This window comes from Vulpes lagopus, chromosome 3 (genome assembly GCF_018345385.1).
Source record: "Vulpes lagopus strain Blue_001 chromosome 3, ASM1834538v1, whole genome shotgun sequence".
NCBI lineage: Eukaryota > Metazoa > Chordata > Mammalia > Carnivora > Canidae > Vulpes > Vulpes lagopus.
The window spans coordinates 60,038,883-60,051,654 of NC_054826.1; positions in this window are offsets into that span (position 1 = coordinate 60,038,883).

Sequence of the window (12,772 nt, forward strand, 5' to 3'; positions counted from 1 at the left end):
CGTGAAATAATTTATGCAAGTGGAACAAGAGGGGAAAAAATCCCGTACAGAAATACCATGTGCAGAACAACATCACAAAATCTCTGTAATGTCCTGAACGCTGTGCTTAGGCCATTTGGAAGATACATTAGCTAGATAAGTATTAACAGACGGGCCTATCACAGAAACGTTACCCAAACTACCACCTTTTATTAAGCCCCTAGGAGAACTTAAAACCAGTCCAGGACTCTGATGTCTGGGATGTGCCTGGGTTTGGGGTGGGTTTTTCTCCCCCCAGCCAAGGCAAGCTTAAGTATCTAGGAAAGAGACACAGATTAACCACGTGGCCAACCGAGCTCCATCGGCTTCATGTCAGAAGCTGGGTGTTGGGAAGCGTGACGGCCAGCTGACACTCAGAGCTGGGCCAAGTGTCAGTCATCAGTCATCTCCGAGCTTCTGAAGAGCTTAAAGGGGGGACACGAGAGCGTGACACTGCTTTATGGATTTGTTGCCCACCTCTTTGGTCTCTTTGGAAACCCGGGCACCCAGGAGACTTCAGTTGTAGCCCAGCTCCCAACTCCTGTGTGACCTCAGACAGTTCCTTAAGCTCTCTGGGTCTCAGACTGCTCATCTGCAGAAAGGGAAGACAAGCCGGAGTGCCCCAGGGGGGCTCCGTCGGTTAAGCATCCAACTCTTGGATTCCACTCAGGTCATGATCTTGGGGTCATGAGATCAAACCCCACGTCAGGCTCTGCACCGGGAGTGGAGCCCGCTTAGGATTCTCTCTCTCCCTCTGCCCCTCCCCACCCCCCATCTCTAAAAAAAAAAAAAAATGAAAATTAAGAAAAGGCAAGAGAAGCCAAGTCTTCTGGAGAGGCAGTCCAGACCACAGAGTGGGGGCTCCAGAGAGGCAAACTTGGTGGCACAGCTCTTTCAGCTGCCTTGCGGAGGCTTTGGGGGCACCTGTGTCACCTCTTGGAGTCTGTTTCCTCATCGATAAAATGGGGTCCACAGAACCAAGCTCCTGAGTTGCATGAGAGCCAAATAAGGACTATATAAGGCAAATGGAAAGCAGTCAGAATGGTTCCCAGAACATAGTAAGTGCTCAATAAACGTTAGCAGCTTTTACTGTTATCGCCTGGGTTCTGAGGTAGGTGGCCTCCAGCCTGGGTCCCAATGACCCTCCTGGCATTCACTCGCCGGTGAAATGCCTCCCCCTTGAGTGTGGGCTCCGTCCTGTGATTTCTCTTCAGGAGCAAAATACAGTAGAAGCAAAAAAATGACACATCTAAGACTAGGTTCTACAAAGACGACATATTTTCTATCTTGTTCATCCTCTCTTGCTTTCTCACCCGCTCCCTCTGAAGGAAGCTGACTGCCATGTTGTGGACCTGCCAGTGGCAAGGCCCACGCAGCAAGAAACTGAAGGTAGCCTCCAGCCAACAGCTGGTGAGGGACTGAGCCCTCCAGCTCAACAACACCCAAGGAAACAAGGTTCCCCACAGCTTGGAAGTGGGGCCTCCCCGCTCAAGCCAAATGGCTACAGGCCTGCCCTTCACCTTGAGTACCGTGTGTGAGAGTACAGGGTCCCTGAGTAAGAGGGAGGACCCAGCCCAGCCAGGCCTGGATTCCTGACCCACGGAAACTGAGAGGTAATACATGCTTCCTGTTTTATGCCTCTCAAGTTTGGAGTAATTGGTACACAGAGTGGGTAAGTCGTGTAATCCCACACACGGTCCATTTGCGGCAATTCCAGAATTCACCTTCTTTCCAAGATACCTGGGGACACCCAGTGACAACTGCAATCAATCGACAAGGAAGAGTTTAGGGAGCTCCCACTACATGCAAAGTGCTGCCAGGTTGTCCAGGTGAGACACCTAGAAGGCAGGGACAGGTCTTCACACTTGTAGCTGAGAGGTAGAAATACTCTGTAACTCCATGACTCCTGTTGTGTCTGTATGGCGGGAATACTATAGAACTCTGCTTTCACACGAGTAGCTTAAAATTGGCTACGGTTAGAGGATGACCCCATGGAAATCAGCAAATGCAACAAATCAAGGCTTTGGGGTTTGTTGGGAGCGATGTCCAACACATAAACTACCCAAGTTAACCCTCAGAGGTCACTATTCTTAGAATTCCAAGGAAACTCGAATGTAAAACAATCTTTCCTGCTTAGAGAAGACTGAACGCTTGGGACACAGGCTGCCGGCAACATGGGCTTTCAGAGTCTCTTCTAGCTCTATATTCCACAGCATTATAAACATTTCAGAATTCAAACACAACCAAGAACCCTGTCTTTGGAGTAACCCGGATCTGGGTTCAAATCCTGCCTCTGACTCTCCCTAGCTGATTGCTCGTGGGTCATCTAACCTCTACCAGTCTCCTCATCCGCAAAGCAAAACCATTCCCTGCCTCCTGAGGTTACTGAAGACCAAATGCAAGTGCAAGTTCTTAGTATGGCGCCTGGCACGTGGTAAGCGTTTGGCACACATTTCAGAGCTTGGGCTATCTCCTCCCACTGCAAGAGAGAGCAAGATTTGGGGTCCGGGAAGGGAAGAGGGTGCGATGCCTGCGTCCAGCCCACAAGTGTCAGCATCTGTGTCTTGCCCTGTCCTCTCTGAGCCAGCTCATTTCCTCCTCCCTGATGTTGGGAGGGCCCCGCGAAATGAGGCTGTGGGAGCATTTGCTGAGCTCCGAGGCCACTGCATATGTGACACGCCACCGACCAGCCCCACCTTCATTGTCATTCTCACCGTCAAGGGTGACAGGACATGAGTAGCCTCAGTTTGGAGGGCACCAGACCCTCAATCTCTGCGGGGTAAGGAGGACAAAAGCAAGGCCTCATGGGCTAAGCACACAGCTCTATCCCCAAGGTATATACCAATGTCTGAAATGCAGTCGCTGCTCCTAAAATAGTTTCTGGATGAATGAAGGTATTGAAGACCGTTTGAGCTGGAGGAGACCTCAGGCAAGGTGATGCCCCAACATCTCATGTGTGCTCATTTTGTGGATGAGAAACCTGAGTCTTACCACCTTTCAGGAGGTGGATCTGTTTAGCTCCCAGGCCAAGCCCGTCTCCCCAGAACCACATCTTGCTCCAGTCTCTAAGCAGGCAGCCTGCGGGGTCTGAGGCCTCTCTTACCCCTCAGACCCTAGCTAGATTTCAGAAGATTTCAGAGTGATGAAGCCTGTTTCAAACTCAGCAGGAGAGAACTATCAGGCTGGTTTTTACATTTTTTATTTCCGCTTCATTTTTTAACACCGATGAGGCGCCACGGTGGTTGCAGGAATGCCCCCCTCACCCCCAAAAAAAAAGTTGGGGGCACATGAGGGAGTGGGATGAGGGACCGGACAAAGTTGAAAACCTGCTGGTCCTTGTTAAAAAGAACAGAACAGCGCTCTCCCTCCCCCCAGGGCTCTGCGGGTTTGACCCTCCTCCTCCAGAACCCTGGTTTTATTTTATAATCTAATTCGGCTGCAAACTCCCTAGCTCTGGGCTGACTTTTTACAGCCACGGCTGAGGAATGACTTCATCTCGGTGAATTTATGGGTCACAGCAGAGGATGGAGCAGAGGAACTTTAAGGGGGAAATCGCAGCCAATCTTGCCCCCCACCCCATCTTGATGATTTTCCCAGCCATGGCCTTCCAGAGCCAGTCCTTGCCCCACCGAGCTGAGTGCTCAGCTGAGCTGAGTATGTCCTGCAAAGGAGGAAGGGGGTGGGACAAGCCTGGGGTCAGGCGAGGCTCCTGACTCCGAGGCCTGGGCCTGGCTGAGGTTCGAGTGACAGTTTTGAAGATGGTGGCTGCTTTAGACCCGACTTATCCACACTCTGTCCTTGGCCAGAGCCCCTCATCTGGGAAACCAGCTCCACAGCTCCTCAAGTACTGACTTTGCCGTCACCTAGTGCAATGCCGGTGCCTCGGGCAGGCAACATTCCCGGTGCCAACCTGCCACCTGATGGCTGTCACAGCCCCCTCACTAAAATGGGCTCCTAGAACAGGCCCTTGCAGCCCTTCCCACCCCCACCCGCTTCCTGTGCCTGGAGCACCCACTCCCCTCCAGACCCCCTGAGCAGGAGCTCAGCTCTGCACCTGTTCCTCCCCAGCGCTCTCCCTCTGTGCACGGTGCCCGGCACACAGCTGATGAGAAAGGCTGGCAGAGGCATCTGCAGAGCAACAGCCAGCTCTGGAATCCACCGCCAATGTGGGCACCGGCCGGGCAGGGTGCTGGGGTGCCCAGTCTTAGGAGGCTCTCGCCTCAGGGTGATGCTAGCGCAGGGCAGCTCCTGAGAGTGAGTGGCCTGTTCCATTTTGCGTTTTTTTCCCTGGAAGCTGGAGTGTTGTCTAAAACAAAACGTGAACTCTATGCCCTCCAGTGGGTGGACTTTGACTCTCACAGAGGTGGTGCGGGGCTCAGAAAGACCGCACTCGAAGTGCTGCCTATCAGCTCTGGGATTTGGGCACAAGGTTAATCATCGTGCATCACTGCTGCCTCCCCTCTAACAGCCTGGGAGCCCACCCTGCCCTTCCCAACCAAAGGTTAATCAGTGGCCAGGCCTGGCAGGGGGTCTAGCAGGACCCTGGAAAGTTTTGTTTTGTTTTGTTTTAAGATTTTATTTACTTACTCATGAGAAGCACAGAAAGAGCGGCAGAGACACAGGCAGAGGGAGCAGCAGGCTCCCTGTGGGGAGCCCGATGTGGGGACTCGATCCCAGGACCCCGGGGTCACACTCTGAGCCGAAGGCAGATGCTCAACCAGTGAGCCATCCAGGCGTCCCCCTGGAAAGGTTTTAAAGCTGGATGTGACCCTTGATTCATTCTAATAACTTACTCAGAGCCAAGCCCTGTGACAGGCCCTGGGAGCCCGAGGCTTCAGCCCAGAGACGTTCACAGACAAGAGGCCTGGGATCGAGAGGCAGGCCTGTGACCCTGCCCCTATGCGGTGGGAACTTTAGCATGTGCACACAGTCAGGGGAGGGAGTGCTGGAGTCCAGCTGGAAAAGCAGCAGGGCCTGAGCAAAGCCTTCCTCCCGCTGGAGGGACTGCTGAGCTGGAAAGAAGCTGTTTTCAGATGGACAAGGAGAGAAAGAGTGTCCCAGGTAGGGCACCAACACCTGCAATAGAATGGCAGCTTAAAAAATGCTAGTGACTCTGAGGAATGGCGATGAAGGAGGTTTAGCTGAAGGAGGGTAAGTTGTTTGAGGGGAAAGGGAGAAAGATGAGGACCCAGACAGACGAAGGAGTAGTTTATAAGTTTAGGGAAAAAAATGAACAATCTCCTTCTTTAAAACTTGCGTGTGAGTCTGTCATGAATAAATAGATAAAATCTTTAAAAAAAAAAAAAAAAGAAAAAAGGACGCCTGGGTGGCTCAGCGGTTGAGCATCTACCTTCGGTGCAGGGCATGATCCTGGAGTCCCGGGATCGAGTTCCACATCGGGCTCCCTGCATGGAGCCTGCTTCTCCCTCTGCCTGTGTCTCTGCCTCTGCGTGTGTGTGTGTGTCTCATGAATAAATAAGTAAAATCTTTAAAAATAAAATAAAATAGAATAAAATAAGATAAAATAAAACAAAACTTGCATGTGGGCCATAGGTGTGTAGAAATGTGGGTGTCTGAGCACACGACACGAGGCTGGGGCAGTAAAGAGAGTCTGGCCATGTGAAAAACGGGCAGTATACAATGTGGAGAGAGCTGTGGGCTGTATATGGGAGTCCCGGGGTTCTCCGGCCTTGTGGGGCTACGCTGGAAGCCTGCTCAGTGGGGCTATGCTGGAAGCTTACTCAGTGGGGCTACGCTGGAAGCTTGCTCAGGGGGGCCCAGGAGGTTAAAGGCCAAAGGCCTCAGGCTCCACCTCAAGGGAATCAGAGCAAGACTGAGCCCCCGGGGGGCCTCTCTCAGGGGTAGGACTGAGCTCCTGGGGATTCAGGTGCCGAGCTCGGCTCCTGCTGCCTGCCTGTGCCTCTGGGGGCTCCTGGAGCCTCAAAGGTGGGGCTCCCGCTGCCTCGCCACACTTGCCCTCACACCTGGCCGGGTCCCGCCGCTGGGCCCTTCCCCAGCAGCCTCCCAGGCAGCCCCTCCTGCACCCTGCAAGCTGCCCTCCCATTGCCCTGCCCGCTTGTCCCGGGATCCCGCCTCTCTCTCTCAAAGCGCCTGGCGGGCCTTCTCCGCCTTTCTCATCCCTTTGGAAAAATCATTTTAAGAAAACCACGCTGCTCTCTTTGCTCAGCCCCATCGAGATCTGAGCGCTCGCCGCCCCTGGCGTATTTGATCAGTCCCCCTCGCCTTCTTGCCTACTGTCAGGGAAATTGGAATCAGACTCCAACCTGTAACGAGATTAATGTTCTAAAGACGAGCGTGTGCCTCAGAGTGGAATTGGGGCTGCTGCTCTTTGATAATCTATTCAACTCATTTGGTCTCATCGTTAATAGACAGCTGTGTATTCTGTGATGATTACAATATACATTAATCAAAGACACGTTATGCCGAGAGTTGAAAATAACACTTCCCTTTCTTCCCCTTTGCAGGAGGAAAAAAAAGAAAGAAAGAAAGAAAGCGTTCCTCTATTCAACAACGAGGAGAAAGGTACTTAGATCTGCAGCAAACAAGCAATGAGCGTCTTTCAGAGAGTCAGTTCTGAAAACACTGAGGAATCCCCATTAAAATGCCTTGGTGGCCCCAGAAGAACGGGGCTGGGGAGCAGGGACCACCTGGGTTCGGAGGAGACTGTCCACAGCTTGTGTCAGATTCTCCGAGGAGGCCCAGAGCCCCCAGAAACCTGTCAGAAATGCCTGGATCGATGATCTTTAAGGTTCCTCTCAGTGCTAACAAGGTCTGATCTCACCTTTAAGCAGCACGAGGTCTCCAGCCACACATCCAACGAAGGCAACCGACAGCGGGCCATTCCGTGTTCAGAGGAGATGCACCAGGTGGTGATTCTGGGTCCCACCCGCCCAGGCCTGGGCCCTCCTGAGGTCAGCTTCTGTTCTTGGGAGGGAAGGAGTCAGTGCAATGGGGAGCAAGCCCTCCAGGACTTGGGTTCCCAGGGCTCGAGTTCAGGGCTGGCTCAGTTCCTCAGGCACTGAGTCCCTCCACCTTTCTGAGCATCTACGTGGTCGTGTCAGCAATGCAGCGTTTACTAATCAAGGAGAGGCGGGGGGATTAATACCCTCCCATAGAGTGGAGCATGCCCCATAAACACATGGCACCAAGAGGGTGCACATGGGTCCCAGTTCTGAGCCCACCTGCTGTCAGAAGACTGGGCTTTGGCTGCTGACTCTGCTGCCTCCTCGCACTATGACCGTAGGCCAGTTCTTTCACATTTTAGCTCTTCAGTTTTCTCATATGAGGTCTGGGACCATAATAGTACCTACTCCTAAGGCCATGAGGACCATTAAAGGGAGTTCATATCTGCAAACCAGTTAGATCAAGTGTGGACTGGGAGCACTCTATAAGGGCTTGCCATCAATACCAGTTAGAACCAGCAGTGGAATTTTTTTTTTTAAAGCACATGTAGAGAAACCTGGGATCAAAAGTCATTTTGTGACAGGAGGAACCATATCTGACTGACTCAGTCCTCTATCCCCACTGCTGAGCATGATGTCAGAACATAGCTGCTAAATAAAACCATTCCATAAAGGAATATCGAACGTGACTCAGCACTTCACGGCAGCCAGGGCAGGAAGGCAAACATCTTGAGTCATATAATTCTCACCTGTTGAGAAAAGAAAAAGCACAGACTTCATCGTTAGGGGGTGCAAACCCTTTCCTAGTACCAATGTTTAAAGAGAATGTTTGTTCTGGTCTTGGGTTAAAGGAGGCCAAACACTCTAATAATGGGTCATACCTTCAATAACAGTGAACCAGAGGATACAGGAATGCCCTTCGTGGGACCTTGGCTGACTGCTGGACCGTAAGATTGAAGTATATGTCCAAGCAAGACCTAAATTAATAACATCAGGAGACATGGCTTCTTGGTCATCTTCTTTGTTTTTTTGTTTGTTTGTTTGTTTTTACATTTTATTTATTTATTCATGAGAGACACAGAGAGAGAGGCAGAGACACAGGCAGAGGGAGAAGCAGGCTCCATGCAGGGCGCCCCATGCAGGCATCACAGTCGAAACAACACGGATCCTGCTGCCTATCTGCCTAATCTAAAGTACCCAACACAGCCTAGCTATTGGGTTTTCCTGTCTGCTTCCCCACAGGGCAGAGACCATTAGGGTCCTTTTTATCATCCCCACATCTAGAGCAGAGCATGCAATGCGTCCTCCATGCAGGACTCGATCCCAGGACCCCAGGATGACGACCTGAGCCAAAAAGGCAGACGCTCAACCCCTGAGCCACCCAGGTGCCCCTGGCCATCTTCTTAACATAAGATCCAAACTGAAGAATTCTTAGTCTTAAGCATATTACAATCTTTTTTTTTTCTGCATATTACAATCTTTAAAGAAGCTAATTAAAAGCTAAAGATCCTCTCCCTAGCAAAATAGATCTATACCCAACCTTTGGCACACAGCTACGGGGTGGTTCATAGATCCCTGAAATCTCAGGTATTAATCTATTAACCCTTTGGCATCTGTGAACCAGAGACTAAGAACCACTTAGAAGATGATTGGAGAGACTGCCCTGGAGATACCATGTGTGAAAACAGCCTTTCAACCGCATGGTGATAGGAAAGTGCAGGCCATTGTCCCCCATTGTTCCAGCTGGGCTCCTTGCCAGGCGTGGCTCCAGCTCAGCTCTTTGGCAAGAGCCTGCAGTGTCATAGCTTCTATTGTTGATTGAAGGACAATCCAAATGGTTTAGATCTAAACGGGGAAGTCATTTAGACAACCCCCTTTGACCATCTTCTCAGGGAGTCAGGTCCCAGGCACAACCACCTGACATCACCAACGTCCCAAAGGAGCAGTGTTTGCAAGCTGTTGGCACCAGGAGGCAGGGCCCACTTTCTTCCAGAGCACGGCTACCTTACCATTGTGGGCCTCGGCCGCAGACGGTCATGCCAGGAGTGACTGTGGCCCTTCTAGCAGCAGGGGCTCCTCTGGTATCCAAGCCAGAGAAGGAGGTATAGTTGCTTCCAGGTCCCTGGAGAGATTTTTCTGATGAGAAAATTGCTGACTCACCCTGTGGACGTGGGACTTGCCGTTATCAAAAATGAAGACCATTTTGGATGGGGTACAAATTTCCTGCCACTCTTTCTGACCCAAATGAGATAATATAAGAATATTGTTTTGAGGGCAACAATGGCTCAGCGGTTTAGTGCCGCCTTCAGCCCAGGGCCTGATCCTGGAGTCCCGGGATCTAGTCCCACGTCAGGCGCCCTTCACGGAGCCTGCTTCTCCCTCTGCCTGTGTCTCTGCCTCTCTCTCTCTCTCTCTCTCTCTCTCTCTCTGTCTCTGTCTCTCATGAATAAATAAATAAATAAAATCTTTTTTAAAAAAAAGAATATTGTTTTGGATCCTTTCTGGAACACTGAAGGATGTTGGCAACAAGCAGAGGCATGTCCACATAAAGACTCAGAATACCTTTCTGGTCTCCACACCCTTCTCCCCAGTGTGAATACACATGTGCTCACCCGCTGTTCCCATAACAAACACCCCCTATGCTGCTACGTCCTGCCTTTGAGTGTGATGCAGCTTCCACTTGTGCCAGGGTGCCCTCCACTTTCTCAAATGGATGGCATCCTTTGCAGCCTTTATGGCCCCTCTCAGGTATGACCTGCTCTGGGGAGACTGCCAGGGGCACCACCGCCTGGAGCCTCACCGCCTGGTGAGAACTGTTCCTCATCTATGACATGGGGACAAATGGTGGCCCCATGAGGAGTGGTCCTGAGTATATACATCCACATATATAAGATGCTCAGGGGTAAGTCCTCCCCAGGTGCCAGTAGTGATGCTAATTATCCTCATAGTTGATTTGAATCGTCACCAGTAGGGGCACCTGGGTGACTCCATCGGTTAAGCATCTGCTTTTAACTCAGGTCATGATCCCAGGGTCCTAGGATCGAGCCCCACAGCGGGCTCCCTGCTCAGCCCAGAGCCTGCTTCTCCCTCTCATCCCTGCTCATGCTCTCTCACTGTCTCTCTCTCTCTCTCTCTCTCTCTCAAATAAATAAAATAAGTAGTCTTTAAAAAATTAAGAAAAAATCCTCACCAGCACTTTGACATCTTAGCTAATCATCATCTCAGTTCTTGAAAAAGACATTTGTGTGACACTGAAGCCAAGTCACTAAGGGGACAGACTTGTCCAAGGTCACAGGGACAAGAGGTCGCAGCCCCAAGGCTCCCAATCCAGCTGTTTGCACGGTTATCCTGACACCTGGTCCTGGACATGGGGGACCCTGAAGAAGGGCTGAATGGAAAGACACAGGTTCCCAGGCGGAGCGTTTGCGTTTTCCAACTGCCTGCATTTTACCGGAGGGAGATTTTGTGACAGCCTCTTTAACACCCTTCCTCCCCCAAATATATTGCAAACAGTGTTGCTGCAGCGAATCTCAAATGAGCACATTAATGATCAGCCCTACCAGGAAGGTGTGACTGGGCCCACCAGCGAGTGACAATGTTACGAGACTAATCCCCCAAGAGGAGACATCCTCATCCAGCATGAGCGACTCAAGACAGTAGAGCCTATTGAAGGCTCCGGGAATGTCCTTCCCAAAGGGGAACTAGAACATGCTCTAATACTGTTGCTGCCTTACAGGATAAATGGGCACCGCAAGAAGAGGACCATGCAGACTTCCATGCAGTAAACAAATCCTGGCCTCATCTCTAAGAGCCAGAGTGTGACTCTAAGGCCACCTACGGGGTCTTAGCTCTACCAAGAAGCTGTCGTGTTTAGGAACCTGAGAAGATTGATGTTGGCACCAGTGTCTTGAGGAATGGAAACTCAGCTTTGGGTTGAGGGTCACTGTTTATCCATCAACCTCTACTGGGCTCAAGGTGACATTCTTTATTATATGCGGCCATGATTGATACTTCATGAGGCATGAGTTGGTTCTGGGAACTGAGCCGGACCAACCCCTAACTCTTTGGTCCAGGCCTCTGTCTATGGACCGTGATGGGCTGGGACTCGACATTACATACAGCCCCTCACAGGGGGAAGGAGACTCCGGCCTATGAACCACTTCCACGTCCATGCTCTCCTTGATTCTTGAGGTAGCCCTGATCAAGGCATGGGTTCTACACCTGAAAGAATAAGGAAGTGAAAGTGCAGAAAGGGTCAATGACTTGCTGAAGATCACGAGTAACCAGACAACTAACAGAACTTCCATATCCAGAGTTTTCTTTGCAAACTGTCCTTCCCGTCTGTCCAGTGATAAATGACATCATTGACAGTATGTGGGAGCAGGAGGGCTGTCTTAAGGGATATACAGAAGGATGGGGAGTATGTCCAGTCCAGGATGGCATTCGTGCCCCCCAGGGTTGAGGGTGGGTGACAGGTGGTCTGTGTGTAGATGAGTATCCCCCCTAATCTCCTAGCCACAGCGAGGGGCTAGTGCCTCCTCTCCTTGCCCAGGCTCCCTACCCAGCCTAGAGTATGGATCGAGCTCTGGGTGCTGACTGCTTTCTGTCGTGTTGGGAGCGAAATGTTTGCAGACCTCTTGCAGAGGTCAGAGTTTGCCAATGGCCTGATGTTGCACCAACTTTTACTCTTACACTGTGTGTTTCATAGTTCCCAAATATTCACATGCACACTTTCTGGAACTGCCAGGTTGCTTTCTGAAGACAACAAGGCAGAGGATCTAATCCTCACTGGGGCAAGTGACCCTGCTGAAGTCTCAGAGTCAGTCGCAGCTAGCTGGGGCTCAAGAGGCCATGCCTTATCCTGCAGCCATGGCCAGTCATCACTTGGATTTGGCCAGTTGCTTCCCTGACTGCCCCTCTATCCAGCAAGCGTTTACTGCCCAACAGAAACAAACCACTACTGATCACCAGGAGAGAAAACGGAAGCTGGTAATGAGGTTTTCTGCTTTGCTCATATGATATATGCCTAATTCCCAAATCCTCCCACTAATTCCCCTTCCCAGGGGCTGGACCGGCTGCACACATGCAAGACAGCAGAGAGCCAGCAGCGGGGCTGGGGTGAAGCCTCCTTCGTCAGAGCAAGACACGTCTCCCCCAGCCCACCCCCCAGCTTCTGTGTGGCTCTTCTCTAACAACCTGGCTGGAATATGCTGCTGCAGCCAGAACCAACATGAGGCACGCTACTTCTGTTCCCTTGAGCCCAAGAAGGGTACATCTGCAGCCCACATTCTGTCTGAATTTCCTGCATCACAGATTGAAAAGCAGGAACAGGGCAGCCCGGGTGTCTCAGTGGTTTAGCACTGCCTCCGACCCAGAGCCTGATCCTGGAGACCAGGGATTGAATCCCACGTCGGGCTCCCTGCATGGAGCCTGCTTCTTCCTCTGCCTTTGTCTGTGCCTCTCTCTCTTTCTGTGTGTCTCTCGCAAATAAATAAATAAAATCTTTTAAAAAAAAGGAAAGGAAAGGAAAGGAAAGCAGGAACAGAGAAAGAGGACCAGAATGATGGTCGTGGCTGTAGCCTGTCATCAAAGCAATGCTCCCCCCCTCCGCCATTCCCTCTCCCTCAGCAGCCCTGAGAAGCTCTCGGGAGAAAGTAGGTGCAGAGGATTGCCCCCTCCAACAGCTGAGACCCCAAGGGTACAGATGAACACTGAACACCAGCCTTCTAGAGAATCGAAGTCTTCCCGGGGCAGCGGTGAGTCTCCTCAGCTGAGTCAAAAGTTTAAGCCACGCTGGTAATTGCTCCTGGCAGGTAGAGCCTATTGACTTG